General features: G+C 41.9%; 1 long non-coding RNA gene across 7 annotated transcripts; it reads left to right on the top strand.

The window, feature by feature from the left end:
* The first annotated feature begins 11445 nt into the window (after nt 1–11445).
* On the top strand, nt 11446–19573 carry LOC129837757 (uncharacterized). Of its 7 annotated transcripts, XR_008756749.1 has the most exons (9): nt 11446–12975; nt 13879–13932; nt 14260–14360; nt 14461–14568; nt 14788–14908; nt 14997–15065; nt 18110–18179; nt 18331–18556; nt 19145–19573. It is a non-coding gene; the product is annotated as an uncharacterized LOC129837757 (long non-coding RNA). The 7 variants fall into 7 exon arrangements; XR_008756748.1 differs by having other exon boundaries at nt 11446–14360; nt 18331–18408; nt 18485–18556; XR_008756746.1 differs by having other exon boundaries at nt 11446–13932.
* Nucleotides 19574–20109: the final 536 nt, after the last annotated feature.

Genomic DNA, 20109 nt, shown 5'->3' on the forward strand with positions numbered 1-20109 from the left:
GACATTAAAGTGTAAAGTGTTATATTGTTACTATAACCTCTTCTCATATACATTGTTTATAATTCAGAGACCATACAGTAAGTGATATATAGTTCCCTTTTGAGTCTGTAGAATACTATCTAATACAACCTATCATAATCAACACCTCATATCCCACAACCTGCCTTATTTCTGCTTGTGGTCCAAAGGGGGTTCCCGTAATGCCTGTCAGACTACACTGGTGCAACCTCTGAGTTACTCTGCATGCACATTTCCCATCTAGTTACAATCACTCCATTCATAAGGAGGTTTGTCAAGATAGTTCATCTTCACAATGTTGTATCAAGCTGCATTTAGTCATGGTAAAGGATTCATAAATAAGTAATTTGTGCTTGTTCTTTTTGTGACGAGTAGAGAGTAGAGTAGTACTTTATTGATCCCCACTTGGGAAATTGTTTTAGCACTCAGCATCATCAATAAATGACAAGGACAAGAGAAGACATGTAACAAACACATGATTAAAAAAACAGACACATACAGTATGAAGGCACCTGCACCTTAGAGGCCTTAAAGTTCAATTCACTACAGTGCTGTGGAGTGGGTGCTGCATTACAGTGCTGTGGAGTGTGTGTGTGTGTGTGTGTGTGTGTGTGTGTGTGTGTGTGTGTGTGTGTGTGTGTGTGTGTGTGTGTGTGTGTGTGTGTGTGTGTGTGTGTGTGTGTGTGTTCTCGTTTTTGAGATCGTATTAGGACCTCAACTTATATAAACACCTTCCATATTAGGACCTTTGACCAAGTTAGGTCCAAAACCATGGTCTCAACTAGGGAAACCATTGGAATAGCCTGCAAATAGCATGCTAATATGCCTGGTTTGAAAATCACACAAAACTGTCAGGGTCCTAAGAAGGGGGTATTTTTGTAAGCCACCTGGTGGTAACATACCATACTGCAGCGTATCAAAACAAATCAAATCAAATGTTCTTGTCACACACACACACACACACAGTCTTGTATTTGTAACCATTTTAGGACACATTGTAGTAATATCTAACAAGTAATCTAGCAATTCAACACCAACCGTTCCAGAACAACTACCTAATACACACAAATCAAGTAAAGGGATGGAATAGAATATATACATATAAATATATGGATGAGTAATGACCGAGCGGCATAGGCAAGATGCCATATATGGTATAACATACCGTATATAAAGACACATGGTTAGCAGATGTTATTGTGGCGAATGCTGTAAATCAGTCAGTTCTTAACGTAAAGACTTGAAACTCAGGATTCTGTAAAAGCCTACCCCAATGAGGATATGTGTTTATTTTCAGCTTCCTGTGACAACCGGAAGTGCCTTGAATTGGGGTCATAGGGGCTGTTTCAAAGGGTTAAAAAGGTCACATCTTTCTAAAATGTCATGTGTGTGATTAGGCAACCCTCATGAACCGGTACATATTATAAAAACAGATTTTTATCCGTTTTTTTTGGCTCTTTTTGGAGGACTTACAAGTTCCACCTAGGTAGTGCTATGTATCCATGTATAGTCTGAATTTAATATATTTCCAGATTATGGTTGGGGGCCATATACAGAGCCACATATGTGAAGAGCAGCTGTCTCTGACGTTTTTGGGGAACGATATTGACATCCAGAAAGGTCTTAGCACAAGGCCCAAAACGAAGCCTGACCTAAATGTGAGGTGCTTTTGGGTGACAGCGGCAGAACCGTTGAGGCTAGAAGCACAATTCAATCACAGGAACCTTCCCAAGGTCCTCCCGATCTGTGCAAGCCTAACCTTGACAGTGTGGAATTAACCCTTAACAGTGAAAACAGGGTGTTTTCTTCTAACAGTTTACATTGACATCTCTCCCCATAGGAATACATTGCCTGCTGCCCTAAATTCAACCTGATGCCTATGTGGGTTATGATTGCCATCTCAAGCTGTCTTCAATGACAATCCATCAGGCCACTATGAGGATTACCTGTGTTGAGTTTAAGCTTCCTAGAGCAACCGGAAGTGGTTAAATTACCCTAAAAGTGGTTTTGATATACCCAACCTGCAGTTTGTATAAACACTGAGTTCAACCCTCTGTAAATCAGTCAGTTCTTAACGTAAAGACTTGAAACTCAGGATTCTGTAAAAGCCTACCCCAATGAGGATATGTGTTTATTTTCAGCTTCCTGTGACAACCGGAAGTGCCTTGAATTGGGGTCATAGGGGCTGTTTCAAAGGGTTAAAAAGGTCACATCTTTCTAAAATGTCATGTGTGTGATTAGGCAACCCTCATGAACCGGTACATATTATAAAAACAGATTTTTATCCGTTTTTTTTGGCTCTTTTTGGAGGACTTACAAGTTCCACCTAGGTAGTGCTATGTATCCATGTATAGTCTGAATTTAATATATTTCCAGATTATGGTTGGGGGCCATATACAGAGCCACATATGTGAAGAGCAGCTGTCTCTGACGTTTTTGGGGAACGATATTGACATCCAGAAAGGTCTTAGCACAAGGCCCAAAACGAAGCCTGACCTAAATGTGAGGTGCTTTTGGGTGACAGCGGCAGAACCGTTGAGGCTAGAAGCACAATTCAATCACAGGAACCTTCCCAAGGTCCTCCCGATCTGTGCAAGCCTAACCTTGACAGTGTGGAATTAACCCTTAACAGTGAAAACAGGGTGTTTTCTTCTAACAGTTTACATTGACATCTCTCCCCATAGGAATACATTGCCTGCTGCACTAAATTCAACCTGATGCCTATGTGGGTTATGATTGCCATCTCAAGCTGTCTTCAATGACAATCCATCAGGCCACTATGAGGATTACCTGTGTTGAGTTTAAGCTTCCTAGAGCAACCGGAAGTGGTTAAATTACCCTAAAAGTGGTTTTGATATACCCAACCTGCAGTTTGTATAAACACTGAGTTCAACCCTCTGTAAATCAGTCAGTTCTTAACGTGAAGACTTGAAACTCAGGATTCTGTAAAAGCCTACCCCAATGAGGATATGTGTTTATTTTCAGCTTCCTGTGACAACCGGAAGTGCCTTGAATTGGGGTCATAGGGGCTGTTTCAAAGGGTTAAAAAGGTCACATCTTTCTAAAATGTCATGTGTGTGATTAGGCAACCCTCATGAACCGGTACATATTATAAAAACAGATTTTTATCCGTTTTTTTTGGCTCTTTTTGGAGGACTTACAAGTTCCACCTAGGTAGTGCTATGTATCCATGTATAGTCTGAATTTAATATATTTCCAGATTATGGTTGGGGGCCATATACAGAGCCACATATGTGAAGAGCAGCTGTCTCTGACGTTTTTGGGGAACGATATTGACATCCAGAAAGGTCTTAGCACAAGGCCCAAAACGAAGCCTGACCTAAATGTGAGGTGCTTTTGGGTGACAGCGGCAGAACCGTTGAGGCTAGAAGCACAATTCAATCACAGGAACCTTCCCAAGGTCCTCCCGATCTGTGCAAGCCTAACCTTGACAGTGTGGAATTAACCCTTAACAGTGAAAACAGGGTGTTTTCTTCTAACAGTTTACATTGACATCTCTCCCCATAGGAATACATTGCCTGCTGCACTAAATTCAACCTGATGCCTATGTGGGTTATGATTGCCATCTCAAGCTGTCTTCAATGACAATCCATCAGGCCACTATGAGGATTACCTGTGTTGAGTTTAAGCTTCCTAGAGCAACCGGAAGTGGTTAAATTACCCTAAAAGTGGTTTTGATATACCCAACCTGCAGTTTGTATAAACACTGAGTTCAACCCTCTGTAAATCAGTCAGTTCTTAACGTGAAGACTTGAAACTCAGGATTCTGTAAAAGCCTACCCCAATGAGGATATGTGTTTATTTTCAGCTTCCTGTGACAACCGGAAGTGCCTTGAATTGGGGTCATAGGGGCTGTTTCAAAGGGTTAAAAAGGTCACATCTTTCTAAAATGTCATGTGTGTGATTAGGCAACCCTCATGAACCGGTACATATTATAAAAACAGATTTTTATCCGTTTTTTTTGGCTCTTTTTGGAGGACTTACAAGTTCCACCTAGGTAGTGCTATGTATCCATGTATAGTCTGAATTTAATATATTTCCAGATTATGGTTGGGGGCCATATACAGAGCCACATATGTGAAGAGCAGCTGTCTCTGACGTTTTTGGGGAACGATATTGACATCCAGAAAGGTCTTAGCACAAGGCCCAAAACGAAGCCTGACCTAAATGTGAGGTGCTTTTGGGTGACAGCGGCAGAACCGTTGAGGCTAGAAGCACAATTCAATCACAGGAACCTTCCCAAGGTCCTCCCGATCTGTGCAAGCCTAACCTTGACAGTGTGGAATTAACCCTTAACAGTGAAAACAGGGTGTTTTCTTCTAACAGTTTACATTGACATCTCTCCCCATAGGAATACATTGCCTGCTGCACTAAATTCAACCTGATGCCTATGTGGGTTATGATTGCCATCTCAAGCTGTCTTCAATGACAATCCATCAGGCCACTATGAGGATTACCTGTGTTGAGTTTAAGCTTCCTAGAGCAACCGGAAGTGGTTAAATTACCCTAAAAGTGGTTTTGATATACCCAACCTGCAGTTTGTATAAACACTGAGTTCAACCCTCTGTAAATCAGTCAGTTCTTAACGTGAAGACTTGAAACTCAGGATTCTGTAAAAGCCTACCCCAATGAGGATATGTGTTTATTTTCAGCTTCCTGTGACAACCGGAAGTGCCTTGAATTGGGGTCATAGGGGCTGTTTCAAAGGGTTAAAAAGGTCACATCTTTCTAAAATGTCATGTGTGTGATTAGGCAACCCTCATGAACCGGTACATATTATAAAAACAGATTTTTATCCGTTTTTTTTGGCTCTTTTTGGAGGACTTACAAGTTCCACCTAGGTAGTGCTATGTATCCATGTATAGTCTGAATTTAATATATTTCCAGATTATGGTTGGGGGCCATATACAGAGCCACATATGTGAAGAGCAGCTGTCTCTGACGTTTTTGGGGAACGATATTGACATCCAGAAAGGTCTTAGCACAAGGCCCAAAACGAAGCCTGACCTAAATGTGAGGTGCTTTTGGGTGACAGCGGCAGAACCGTTGAGGCTAGAAGCACAATTCAATCACAGGAACCTTCCCAAGGTCCTCCCGATCTGTGCAAGCCTAACCTTGACAGTGTGGAATTAACCCTTAACAGTGAAAACAGGGTGTTTTCTTCTAACAGTTTACATTGACATCTCTCCCCATAGGAATACATTGCCTGCTGCACTAAATTCAATCTGATGCCTATGTGGGTTATGATTGCCATCTCAAGCTGTCTTCAATGACAATCCATCAGGCCACTATGAGGATTACCTGTGTTGAGTTTAAGCTTCCTAGAGCAACCGGAAGTGGTTAAATTACCCTAAAAGTGGTTTTGATATACCCAACCTGCAGTTTGTATAAACACTGAGTTCAACCCTCTGTAAATCAGTCAGTTCTTAACGTGAAGACTTGAAACTCAGGATTCTGTAAAAGCCTACCCCAATGAGGATATGTGTTTATTTTCAGCTTCCTGTGACAACCGGAAGTGCCTTGAATTGGGGTCATAGGGGCTGTTTCAAAGGGTTAAAAAGGTCACATCTTTCTAAAATGTCATGTGTGTGATTAGGCAACCCTCATGAACCGGTACATATTATAAAAACAGATTTTTATCCGTTTTTTTTGGCTCTTTTTGGAGGACTTACAAGTTCCACCTAGGTAGTGCTATGTATCCATGTATAGTCTGAATTTAATATATTTCCAGATTATGGTTGGGGGCCATATACAGAGCCACATATGTGAAGAGCAGCTGTCTCTGACGTTTTTGGGGAACGATATTGACATCCAGAAAGGTCTTAGCACAAGGCCCAAAACGAAGCCTGACCTAAATGTGAGGTGCTTTTGGGTGACAGCGGCAGAACCGTTGAGGCTAGAAGCACAATTCAATCACAGGAACCTTCCCAAGGTCCTCCCGATCTGTGCAAGCCTAACCTTGACAGTGTGGAATTAACCCTTAACAGTGAAAACAGGGTGTTTTCTTCTAACAGTTTACATTGACATCTCTCCCCATAGGAATACATTGCCTGCTGCACTAAATTCAACCTGATGCCTATGTGGGTTATGATTGCCATCTCAAGCTGTCTTCAATGACAATCCATCAGGCCACTATGAGGATTACCTGTGTTGAGTTTAAGCTTCCTAGAGCAACCGGAAGTGGTTAAATTACCCTAAAAGTGGTTTTGATATACCCAACCTGCAGTTTGTATAAACACTGAGTTCAACCCTCTGTAAATCAGTCAGTTCTTAACGTGAAGACTTGAAACTCAGGATTCTGTAAAAGCCTACCCCAATGAGGATATGTGTTTATTTTCAGCTTCCTGTGACAACCGGAAGTGCCTTGAATTGGGGTCATAGGGGCTGTTTCAAAGGGTTAAAAAGGTCACATCTTTCTAAAATGTCATGTGTGTGATTAGGCAACCCTCATGAACCGGTACATATTATAAAAACAGATTTTTATCCGGTTTGTTTGGCCCTTTTTGGAACGTTTACAAATTCTATCTAATTAAGGGTATTCTTACATTTCTAGTCTTCAAAGCTATTGAGGGGATTTGTCTTGGGGGTCATAGCTTAAACATGTCTATGGCAATGAGGGGAGATGCGTATGTGAGTCTCGAGCTAATCAGACCATTGATATAAGAAGGCTTGCTCCTGGACACTTGTAGCTTAACTGGGTGGCACAACGTGGCACTCCCGACATCATACTTAAATACTGAGCCAATAGCAGCATCTATATATTAGAAATGGCCTTAGGCCCTATAAAGTTCATAAACGAGATGGGCGTGGCCACCCTACCTTCATACTTGAGTCTTTAGCCAACCGCAAAATATATATACAGTACCAGTCAAATGTTTGGACACACATACTCATACTCACACATACTCATATTTTCTACATTGTAGAATAATATTGTAGATATCAAAACTATGAAATAACACATATGGAATCACGTAGAAACCAAAAAAGTGTTAAACAAATAAAAATATATTTGAGATTTGAGATTGTTTTAAGTAAACACCCTTTGCCTTGATGACAACTTCGCACACTCTTGGCACTCTCTCAGACAGCTTCATAAGGTAGTCACCTGGAATGCATTTCAATTAACAGGTGTGCCTTGTTAAAAGTACATTTGTGGAATTTCTTTCTTTCTTAATGCGTTTGAGCCAATCAGTTGTGTTGTGACAAGGTAGGGGTGGTATACAGAAGATAGCTCTATTTGGTAAATTACCAAGTCCCTATTATGGCAAGAACAGCGCAAGTAAGCAAACAGAGACAACAGTCCATCATTACTTTAAGGCATGAAGGTCAGTCAATGAGGAAAATGTCAATAACTTTTTTAAAGTTTCTTCAAGTGCAGTGGCAAAAACCATCAAGCGCCCAAATTAAACTGGCTCTCATGAGGACCGCCACAGGAAAGGAAGAACCAGAGTTACCTCTGCTGCAGAGGATGAGTTCATTAGAGTTACCAGCCTCAGATTGCAGCCCAAATAAATGCTTCACAGAGTTCAAATAACATCAACTGTTCAGAGGAGAATGCATGAATCAGGCCTTCATGGTCGAATTGCTGCAAAGAAACCACTACTAAAGGACACCAAAAATAAGAAGAGACTTGTTTGGCCCAAGAAACTCTAGCAATGGACATTAGACCGGTGGAAATCTGTCCTTTGGTCTGATGAGTCCAAATTTGAAATGTTTGGATCCAACTGTGTCTTTGTGAGAAGCAGAGTAGGTGAACGGATTATCTATGCATGTGTGGTTCCCACCGTGAAGCATGGAGGAGGAGGTGTGGTGGTGCTTTGCTGGTGACACTGTCAGAGATTTATTTAGAATTCAAGGCACACTTAACCAGCATGGCTACCACAGCATTCTGCAGCGATACACCATCCCATCTTGTCTGCGCTTAGTGGGGATATCATTTATTTTTCAAAAGGACAATGACCCAAAACTCACCTCCAGGCTGTGTAAGGGCTATTTGACCAAGGAGAGTGATGGAGTGCTGCATCAGATGACCTGGCCTCCACAATCACCCAACCTCAACCCAATTGAGATGGTTTGGGATGAGTTGGACCGCAGAGTGAAGGAAAAGCAACCAACAAGTACTCAGCATATGTGAGAACTCCTTCAAGACTGCTGGAAAAGCATTCCAGGTGAAGCTGGGTGAGAGAATGCCAAGAGTGTGCAAAGCTGTCATCAAGGCAAAGGGTTTGAATAATCTCAAATATATTTTGAGTTGTTTAACACTTTTTTGGTTACAACATGATTCCATATGTATTATTCTCAGTTTTGATGTTTTCACTATTATTCTACAATGTAGAAAATAGTAAAAATAAAGAAAAACCCTTAAATGAGTTTGTGTGTCCAAACTTTTGACTGTTACTGTATATTAGAGTTGGCTTTAGGCACTTAAAGTCACAGATCTAGGATCAGTTGACCTCCACATAATGTTAACATGAGCCACTAATATCTTACTTCAGTATTGTCTATAGCAGTTTCTTCATTAAGACTTATATTTGGCCTTAATGTACACTGCTCAAAAAAATAAAGGGAACAATTAAACAACACAATGTAACTCCAAGTCAATCACACTTCTGTGAAATCAAACTGTCCACTTAGGAAGCAACACTGATTGACAATAAATTTCACATGCTGTTGTGCAAATGGAATAGACAACAGGTGGAAATTATAGGCAATTAGCAAGACACCCCCAATAAAGGAGTGGTTCTGCTGGTGGTGACCACAGACCACTTCTCATTTCCTATGCTTCCTGGGTGATGTTTTGTTCACTTTTGAATGCTGGCGGTGCTTTCACTCTAGTGGTAGCATGAGACGGAGTCTACAACCCACACAAGTGGCTCAGGTAGTGCAGCTCATCCAGGATGGCACATCAATGCGAGCTGTGGCAAGGAGGTTTGCTGTGTCTGTCAGCGTAGTGTCCAGAGCATGGAGGCGCTACCAGGAGACAGGCCAGTACATCAGGACAGGAGACGTGGAGGAGGCCGTAGGAGGGCAACAACCCAGCAGCAGGACCGCTACCTCCGCCTTTGTGCAAGGAGGAGTAGGAGGAGCACTGCCAGAGCCCTGCAAAATGACCTCCAGCAGGCCACAAATGTGCATGTGTCTGCTCAAACGGTCAGAAACAGACTCCATGAGGGTGGTATGAGGGCCCGACGTCCACAGGTGGGGGTTGTGCTTACAGCCCAACACCGTGCAGGACGTTTGGCATTTGCCAGAGAACACCAAGATTGGCAAATTTGCCACTGGCGCCCTGTGCTCTTCACAGATGAAAGCAGGTTCACACTGAGCACATGTGACAGACGTGACAGAGTCTGGAGACGCTGTGGAGAACCTTCTGCTGCCTGCAACATCCTCCAGCATGACCGGTTTGGCGGTGGGTCAGTCGGTGTGGGGTGGCATTTCTTTGGGGACAGCCCTCCATGTGCTCGCCAGAGGTAGCCTGACTGCCATTAGATGCCGAGATGAGATCCTCAGACCCCTTGTGAGACCATATGCTGGTGCTGTTGGCCCTGGGTTCCTCCTAATGCAAGACAATGCTAGACCTCATGTGGCTGGAGTGTGTCAGCAGTTCCTGCAAGAGGAAGGCATTGATGCTATGGACTGGCCCGCCCGTTCCCCAGACCTGAATCCAATTGAGCACATCTGGGACATCATGTCTCGCTCCATCCACCAACGCCACGTTGCACCACAGACTGTCCAGGAGTTGGCGGATGCTTTAGTCCAGGTCTGGGTGGAGATCCCTCAGGAGACCATCCGCCACCTCATCAGGAGCATGCCCAGGCGTTGTAGGGAGGTCATACAGGCACGTGGAGGCCACACACACTACTGAGCCTCATTTTGACTTGTTTTAAGGACATTACATCAAAGTTGGATCAGCCTGTATTGTGGTTTTCCACTTTAATTTTGAGTGTGACTCCAAATCCAGACCTCCATGGGTTGATAAATTTGATTTCCATTGACCATTTTTGTGTGATTTTGTTGTCAGCACATTCAACTATGTAAAGAAAAAAGTATTTAATAAGAATATTTCATTCATTCAGATCTAGGATGTGTTATTTTAGTGTTCCCTTTATTTTTTTGAGCAGTGTATATGACTTTGTGGTTGTGGGAGGGGGGGATTTCAACTGCTGGCTGGAATTCTCACTCAACTGTACCACTAATATGAACCTGTTCTACAGACTCTTGTAGACTACTATGCACTGAAAAACAGTTAATATGTTACAAATCAAAGCTTAACATTGAAATTTGTGATTTCAAATGATTAAGTTAAATTCAGATAGGCATGTTATGTGCTCTCTAACACAAACATAAAATGTGTTGTTGCTGTAGACCTTTTAACAGATCTAGGAGCAGTTGACCACAGAATGTTAACATTAGCCACTAATATCTGACTTCAGTACTGTCTATAGCTGTTTGTTCATTAATACTTATATGTGGCCTTAATATACAGCATTTGACCTGGTAAAGGAGAGGGGGATGGGAGCAGAGAAGGGGGTGGGAGGCTGCTCAATGATTGGCTGTAGTGTAGGGCGTGTCATACAATGTATCAAAATTTCAACTGCTGGCTGGAATTCTCACTCAACTGTACCACTAATATGAACCTGTTCTACAGACTCTTGTAGACTACTATGCACTGAAAAACAGTTAATATGTTACAAATCAAAGCTTAACATTGAAATATGGGATTTCAAATGATTAAGTTAAATTCAGATAGGCATGTTATGTGCTCTCTAACACAAACATAAAATGTGTTGTTGCTGTAGACCTTTTAACAGATCTAGTTGACCTCCACAGAATGTGCACATTAGCCACTAATATCTGACTTCAGTATAGTTTATAGAGGTGTATCTGTCTGTCTGTGTCTTTCAGTTTCTATTTAGACTACATCAAATATGAAGAAGCTGTGCAGCCACACCATGTTCAACATGTTACCTAATTAGCTAGCTAGCTGACAATCTGGTTGACCTGTAGCATATAAACATTTGTTGGCACAGAAAGAAAGGGGATATGAAAAATGATTGATCAAATTCCTCCTGACACTATCTGACTGGGTTAATAACTTAATATTAAGTTAATATGGACCCATTGTCTTAGACTTGAACTCTTGGACCAAACAGTGGGACTCTGATTTCAGCCATAGGGACTTGTGACTCGACTCCTGACTCCAACATTGGTGACTTTGACTCAACTCAGAGTAGCCATAGGGTCTTGTGAATTGACTCGGACTTATGCTTTTGTGACTCAACTACAACACTGCTGCCATTACATGGCTACTACTACTGCTTCAACTACCAATTCTAGCAAGTTGTACCCCAGGTTGGGTACACTTTTCTGCTGCTCCCTCAAAAACATTAAGCAGACATTTTGATTATACCTCCCTCCCCATAACTCTCTGTTGGGGTGAAGCTTTCAACAAATATACGCAGCAAGAGGATTACAACAGCTAACACAGGAAGCTGAAATCCTGGGGTCTGCCTTATGTTCCCTCAGTTCTACCCCAGTTTTAAAATGTGCTTTTCATCCATGACCAGGCCATGTTTCGGCCATTTTGCGCGCTAGGCAAGTCTGCAATAGACCTTCTACCCGGAAAAGAAATAGGCCTATAGTGTACAATGTTGGCCTATAATGTCCTTTTATAACTAGGCCTAACATTTGATAGCCTAAAACATGCAGTTGCATTGGCTTTATTAACCCAGTCCGGATTCCTGACAAAGGCTTATAGGGACTTGTCCTTTAAGATATGAACATCAGCTACCCATCAGCTACCCAATGTTATTATGAGTTTTCTTGAGGCTTTTTGCAAAGAGATCAATGCTGATGTAAAGGCCTACGTCTTCACAGCAGTACAAACCTGAAATCACGTATTATCATGACATTTTATTCCACATTGTGAAACCAGGGATCTAGTGGAAGATAAATGCAAATATGATTAAAAAAAGGCCTGTTATAAGAGAGAAAGAGAGATTGCGGGAGTAGCTGAGTGCCTATAGTGAGAGATGGCTGTTAATATCAGTAGGCTGTTTGAGTGGTCTGTGGGCAGGTAATTAATCTGATTGCTGATGGGTTAGGTTGCTAGATCGAATATTAACCTGCCATAAGCTACTTTTGTGTCAGCAAGTCTCCCCAGTTAAAAATGTACATATCCACCACTCCATCTCTCATGTACAGACCATTCAAGTAGCTGCACTTAACACCTCACTGATACTGATTGTGTAAGCTACAAACCCAAATTGTCTAAGGAAATGTGGCTAACAGTAATAACATTGCAGACATATTCAGAAATCTGGGCTGATGGAATCATTGTTATGCATATCTACTGGCCATAATTTCCGCTTGAGACCCTGCCCCTCCCCCACTGCAAAGTGCACAAAAGTACCAAACTATCAAAGGTTTTATAGGTCAACAGTCCCCCCCCCCTCCCCCTGACCTTTGTATATTATTTATATATACTTGTGTTCCCAAATGTACTTCCTGTATTGATTTGTTGTTAATAAAAATATAATAATAATAAAAGATACAGAGTTCCCCCTCCCCCATGTTGCAGCATAAATCTCTGCCCAAGGTTGCCATGTACACTATTTTGTGGTTTATTGATGTACTTTTAAAACTTTGCGGCAGGTGAAAGATTTTGGTCGCTAGGTGGAAGTTGTTATACTACTTCTATATTGCAACGTTACCAACATGGCATTTTTTAAAAATCATTATTTTCCCTGTATTCTGCTAAAATTGTGCTAGTGAAGGTGGGTTTTGAAGTCTGGTTTGCGCAGACTCCTAGAAATTTGAAGTTGACCTGGCAAGCCTGTCCCTGCCTGAGCGTGATCACCACTGAAGTAGCTGTGCAGCACGTGTTTTAAGGAAGAGGAGGATGGTTGCAGATGTTTGCATTCATGCAAGAAGGTAAGCTATTAACTAAACTGTTAACCAATATTTTAGCTAAAATTGTATTTGGTGTATTGACAAGCAATGCATGTTCTCGTTGTCTTTATTTTTAATGAATTAATGTCAGTCATGTATGTCTTTCGGTGGAATCCAACATGCATTGATGATGTCTGAAAGCCGCATTGTGTCAGATATACTGCGTCATGACAGATTGAAATTGGCAGGTTTATCCAAACAATTCATTAATGTGCAATTGTTACTTTGCATGTTTCTACCTTATAGGTATTTGTGGCTTGCTAACGGTTAGCATGCTACCCATGCTAGTTAAAAAAAAAAGAAGGTAGCTATGGTTGCAAGCTAGCTAATAAGTTTAGCATAATTGGTAAACGTGTCTTTGATTCAGAATACATGATTGTGGTTAACAATGTTGCATGTATTGGAAGATAATATTGCTATAGTGTAACAAGCTAGCAAGAAAAGCCAGTTCCTTTTCATCATTTTTGTCAAGTTATAAGCCTGTATGTGTGTTAAAATATTTAAACCCCCTCATTAAATTCATGTATTGAAGTTGCGCCCGTTTTTTATAGCACTTTCTTACCCAAATACCGTTTTTTACATTGAAATAATTCAGATGAAAATAAGAAATATGTTAAACTAATTAAGAAATAAGTGACCAGATTTTTTTTATTGAAAACCATGGACATTATTTTGGGTGGGGGGAGGGGCGTGGTGCGGTTCCTCGTTCTTCTTTTTTTTGCACATAAAAGAGTGAAACACCACAACAAGAATAAGGGTTGTGGAAAGTGTCAATTTTGGTAGGACTGTGACAATTCACTGTCTTGAAAAATACATACATACAATACATACATATATTGGCAGATTCTTTAACCAAATCCCTATTTCTTACACACATTTTTTAAGATCGAAAACATAATGGAAGATAAGAGTCCAGGAACCTACAAAGTAACCAATGCGGTATGTTTTCTGATTTGCCTAGTATTTAGAGTACGCTTGCCTTGCTTTAGCCAAACCACTCATACTGATTCTCTTTTAGTCCATCCATAAAAGAACATTCAGCTTTAGTTGCATGCAGGAACTTGCATAATGTGCTTATTTTATGCTTATACTTGCTTTTTTACCTTGAAAGTAGTTTTAAAAAACAGAAATGGTAATAGATGTTTGTTGGACCTCTTAGTCAATGATAACAGTCATTGGTGTCCCCCAGCCCATCCCCTGTTGTGTGCCGAGCAATCTTGTCATTCTATTAAGTCTCAACTATTCTTTTTGTCTTCCTTTACAAAGGCACTGCAGAGGCTAAGAAGGCGCATGTAAAATCTAAAGAAGCATAGTTCAACTTCAACCAGATTTGAAAAGGAAAAGAAAAGATAAATCCCGAAGCGCAGGTTTGTCAGTTGTTTAGAATGAGGATACTGGGGATGGTTGAATCGTTATCATATCCTATTGCCTAATTTGCACATGACTATCATTTTATTGTATCCTTAGATGTCAGACACCGAGGCTGCCAGTACCTCTGAGGCGGACAGTACTTCTGGGTCGATAGTCAATGTGTTGGATGATGCACCACCGTTGATCAGAACAGACAGTATATACGTAAGTTAAAGTGTCATTCAACACCAGCTTACAGTATGTAAGTTCTTGTGAATCAGCTTTGTAAATCAAAGATGGGCAAGTCTGCACTTTCATCCCATATTCATAGTATTATGACATAAACAAGTAGAGGAGCACAGTCGTAACTAATCAAAATGTGCCGGTGTCCAAATACTTTGTCATCTGTCTAGTTATCCAATATAATTTTTTTCTTCAATACAGTTGACCAAAGCTATGCTTGGATACAAGACTGATGACTCAATAACCAGCATTGGCAACAGTGTAGATGGTTATGTCCCAGGATCATCAGAGAAGGGCAATTTTTATGAAGAAAATCTGACAGGTATGTCTATACTTTACATACTAATGGACCTATTCTTAATTACAATGTCCTGTTTGAAAATGACATGTTTTCCACTGATGTTTTCCAGGAGAGATGTCAGTGATTCGGGCCAAAAAGTCAATGACCAAGGGATTGGGGCAAAAGAGAGACTCACACGGTAAGCATGTTTCCTGCTGCCTTCAGTCAGTGCAAGTCTGATGGCCTTGAGATAGAAGCTGTTTTTCAGTCCCAGCTTTGATGCACCTGTACTGACCTCGCCTTCTGGATGATAGTGGGGTGAACAGGCAGTGGCTCGGGTGGTTGTTGTCCTTGATTGTCTTTTTGGCCTTTCTGTGACATCGGGTGGTGTAGTTGTCCATGAGGGCAGGTAGTTTGCCCCCGGTGATGCGTTGTGCAGACCTCACTACCCTCAGGAGTGCCTTACGGTGTGGGCGGAACAGTTGCCGTACCATGCGGTGATACAGCCCGACAAGATGCTCTCGATTGTGCATCTGTAAAAGTTTGTGAGTGTTTTTGGTAACAAGCCAAATTTCTTCAGCCTCCTGAGGTTGTTTTGTTGATGTTGAGTGTGAGGTTATTTTCCTGACACCACACTCCGAGGGCCGTCACCTCCTCCCTGTAGGCCGTCTCGTTGTTGTTGGTAATCAAGCCTACCACTGTAGTGTCGTCTGCAAACTTGACGATTGAGTTGGAGGAGTGCATGGCCACGCAGTCGTGGGTGAACAGGGAGTACAGGAGAGAGCTGAGAACGGCCCCAGTGTTGAGGATCAGCGGGGTGGAGATGTTTATACCTACCCTCACCACCTGGGGGCGGCCCGTCAGGAAGTCGAGGTCCCAGTTGCACAGGGCGGTGGGTCTCGAGCTTAATGACGAGTTTGGAGGGTACTATGGTGTTAAATGCTGAGCTGTAATCGATGAACAACATTCTTACATAGGTATTCCTCTTGTCCAGATGGGTTAGGGCAGTGTGATTGCGATTGCGTTGTCTGTGGACCTATTGGTGCGGTAAGCAAATTCGAGTGGGTCTAGGTGTCAGGTAGGGTGGAGGTGATATGATCCTTGACTAGTCTCTCAAAGCACTTCATGATGACGGAGGTGAGTGCTACTGGGTGCTAGTCATTTAGCTCAGTTACCTTAGCTTTCTTGGGAACATGAACAATGGTGTCCTTCTTGAAGCATGTGGGCACAGCAGGCTGGGATAAGGATTGATTGAATATGTCTGTAAACACACCAGCCAGCTGGTCTGCGCATGCTCTGAGGGCGCGGCTAGGAATGCCGTCTGGGCCAGCAGCCTTGTGAGTGTTAACACGTTTAAATGTTTTACTCACGTTGGCTGCAGTGAAGGAGAGCCCGCATGTTTTGGTAGCGGGCCGTGTCAGTGGTACTGTATTGTCCTCAAAGCAAGCAAAGAAGTTGTTTAGTTTGTCTGGGAGCAAGACATCGGTGTCCGCAACGGGGCTGGTTTTCTTTTTGTAATCCGTGATTGACTGTAGACCCTGCCACATACGTCTTGTGTCTGAGCCGTTGAATTGCGATTCTACTTTGTCTCTATACTGACGCTTAGCTTGTTTGATTGCCTTGCCTAGGGAATAGCTACATTGTTTGTGTTCGGTCATGTTTCCGGTCGCCTTGCCATGATTAAAAGCAGTGGTTCGCCCTTTCAAGTTTTGCGCGAATGCTGCCATCAATCCACGGTTTCTGGTTGGGGAAGGTTTTAATAGTCACCGTGGGTACAACATCACTGATGCACTTTCAAATAAACTCGATCCCAGTCCACGTGACCGAAGCAATCTTGAAACGTGGAATCAGATTGGTCGGACCAGCGTTGAACAGACCTGAGCACAGGCGTTTCCTGTTTTAGTTTCTGTCTATAGGCTGGGAGCAACAAAATGGAGTCGTGGTCAGATTTGCGAAAGGAGGGCGAGGGAGGGCTTTGTATACGTCGCAGAAGTTAGAGTAGCAATGAACCAGAATCATGCCTGCCCGGGTCACGCATTCCATATGCTGATAAAATTTAGGGAGCTTGTTTTCAGATTAGCCTCGCTAAAATCCCCATCTACAATAAAAGCAGCCTCAGGATATGTGGTTTCCATTTTACATAGAGTCCAATGAAGTTCTTTCAGGGCCGTTGAGGTATCTTCTTGGGGGGGATATACACGGCTGTGATTATAATCGAAGAGATTTCTCTAGGTAGATAATGCGGCCGGCATTTGTGAGGATTTCTAGGTCAGGTGAGTAAAAGGACTTGAGTTTCCTGTATGTTGTTATGATCACACCCCGAATTGTTAATCATAAGGCATACACCCCCGCCCTTCTTCTTACCAGAGAGATGTTTGTTTCTGAGATTTGTGAAGAAACCGGGTGACTCTACGTACTCTGATAACGTATCCCAAGTGAGCCATGTTTCCGTGAAATAGAGAATGTTACTATCTCTGATGTCTCTCTGGAAGGCAACCCTTGCTCGAATTTCGTCTACCTTGATGTCAAGAGATTGGACATTGGCGAGTAGTATACTCGTGAGATGTGGGCGATGTGCCCGTCTACAGAGCCTGACCAGAAGACCGCGCCATCTGCCATCTGTGGCGCCGTTGTTTTGGGTCACCTACAGGGATCTGATGCATTGCCCTGGGTGGTAGTCGAAACAGAGCATCCGCTTTGGGAAAGTCATATTCCTGGACTTAATGTTGGTAGTTGACGTTGCTCTTATATCCAGTAGTTCTTCCCGGCTGTATGTAATAAAACTTAAGATTTCCTGGGGTATCAATGTAAGAAATAACACATTAAAAAACAAAATACTGCATAGTTTCCTAAGAACGCGATGCGAGGCGACCATCTCTGTCGGTGCCATAAGTATTCTGGCCGTACTGTGCTGGTCCAGATCTGTTCTGTCTTCATCAGTTAGTGTATTTCCAACCATGCCAGCACAGAACGGTTCAGTTTGGATTGTACAGTGGTGTGAAAAAGGTTAGGATGGAGTCTGCCTTCATTTCAGCATGGTATTGTGCTTTCCCCTCTCAATACATGGCTGTATCTGTAGGGTTTTGGTGGCTGTAGCCGTCCCTCTCATACCATATTCAATAGGCTTGAATGGCACAGCTGTTATAAACCTGCATTTTGAGTTTTTCCAACAGTTATCGCTTATGGATTGGTTGATAGGTTGGATTGGGTGAAACTGACATGATTTCCACTGATGTTTTCCAGGAGAGATGTCAGCGATTCGGGCCAAATAGCCAATGACCAAGGGAAAGCTGGAACAAGAGACGTTCACACGGTAAACATGTTTCCTGCTATCTTCAGTCAGTGCATTTTCACTCTGGGAATAATGCTGACTCTAATTGGTTGTGCATTGATTTAACTTGCTGCAATTTGATTTTGTTTTTATTGTCTTTTACAAAATGTTATGTTTGAATAAATGGATGCAGCGGCCACTGATAGTTCATCAGAGAATGACTCTGAGAGAGAGGAGTCGTCTGAAGAATCCTATGAAGAAAATCTGACCGGTATGCCTATACCTTACATGGACGTATTCTTAATTACAATGTCCTTTTCGACATGTTTTCCACTGATGTTTTCCAGGAGAGATGTCAGCTATTCAGGCCAAACAGCCAATGGCCAAGGGAAAGCTGGGACAAAGGAGAGGCTCACACAGTAAGCATGTTTCCTGCTGCCTTCAGTCAGTGCGTTTTGACTCTGTAGTGTCAGCTTTTATTTATTTATTTTATTTTTATTTCACCTTTATTTAACCAGGTAGGCAAATTGAGAACACGTTCTCATTTACAATTGCGACCTGGTACTGTGCTAGTCCAGATCAATCCTGTTTTCATCAGTTAGTGTATTTCCAACCATGCCAGCACAGAACGGTTCAGTTTGGATTGGACACAAGTCAAGACGTTAGATCTGAACTAGTGTGTCAGAAGGATTACCACACTTTACATTGTTTTTCCTGGGTGAGGGAACTTAATTTAATAAGTATTGCTTTTATTAGAAGGATTACATTGCAAACCTTTTGATGGGCTTAGATTCCATACAGATTGACTCTGCCTTGATGTCAGCATTGCACATTCTTCTCTCACATCCTTATCTATGTAGTTATTTAGTTGGAATTGTTAGTTTAACCTCAACACTCTCTGCAGATACAGCTGCAACCTGGTAGAGTTAATACAGAGATGAACACATACTGTATTGTACTCAACCTTTATTTAATGTAGTCATTCATAATGTCATCTCTTTCCAAAGGTGCCAAAGGAACAAAAAGGTTTTGGTCGACAATAGAGGTGGATGCAGTTGAAGATTCCTTGATGAATTTTATCCGAATGGGAAAAACGCCTGGAAAACAAGACTGTGAGAAATGCATTGCTGCTTCTGGCCAAGCGCTAGTAAACAGGGACAGGAGAGCAGTAAAGTTCTATGTACACAACAGAATAGTTGCAGATCAGAGAAAATAAGTGTAAATAAGCTTCTATCTTGGTGTACATCTGAGGATTTAATGGGACTTACTTGACTTAAGCTCATAGGCAGTTGATGAATGTCCTCCATCTCACTCTGTTTGGGGGAAGTTTTCCCAGGTGGGTGGTTCACTTTTGGAGTGACTAAGGTCTCAAGAATACAAAGCCTGCTGACTTTGAATGTTACAGAAAAATAAAATACATTTTTCTAAACTATTAATCTGTTACTTGGATATAATGACTCCATTACTGAAATGGTTGTTCCAGTTTAAATACTTTACAGTAGAACTACACTACAGTAGAACTACACTACAGTAGAACTACACTACAGCCGTTGAGTTGCCATCCGTGTTGCATCATTGTGGCATTCTACATGCAATATTTTCAGTCATAAAATAGAATGAATGCATCTAATATCGATGTAATAAATGTATCACTAGTCACTTAAACAATGCCACTCTATATAATGTTTACATAGCCTACATTACTCATCTCATATGTATATACTGTACGCTATACCATCTACTGCATCTTGCCTATGCCGTTCGGCCATCACTCATTCATATATTTATATGCACATATTCGTATTCATTCCTTTACACTTGTGTGTAAAAGGTAGTTGTTGTGAAATTGTTACATTACTTGTTAGATATTACTGCACTGTCGGGAACTAGAAGCACAAGCAATGCGCTACACTCGCATTAACGTCTGCTAACCATGTGTATTTGACCTATTTGATTTGATTTGATTTGCAAT

The sequence above is a fragment of the Salvelinus fontinalis genome, chromosome 38 (genome assembly GCF_029448725.1).
Source record: "Salvelinus fontinalis isolate EN_2023a chromosome 38, ASM2944872v1, whole genome shotgun sequence".
NCBI lineage: Eukaryota > Metazoa > Chordata > Actinopteri > Salmoniformes > Salmonidae > Salvelinus > Salvelinus fontinalis.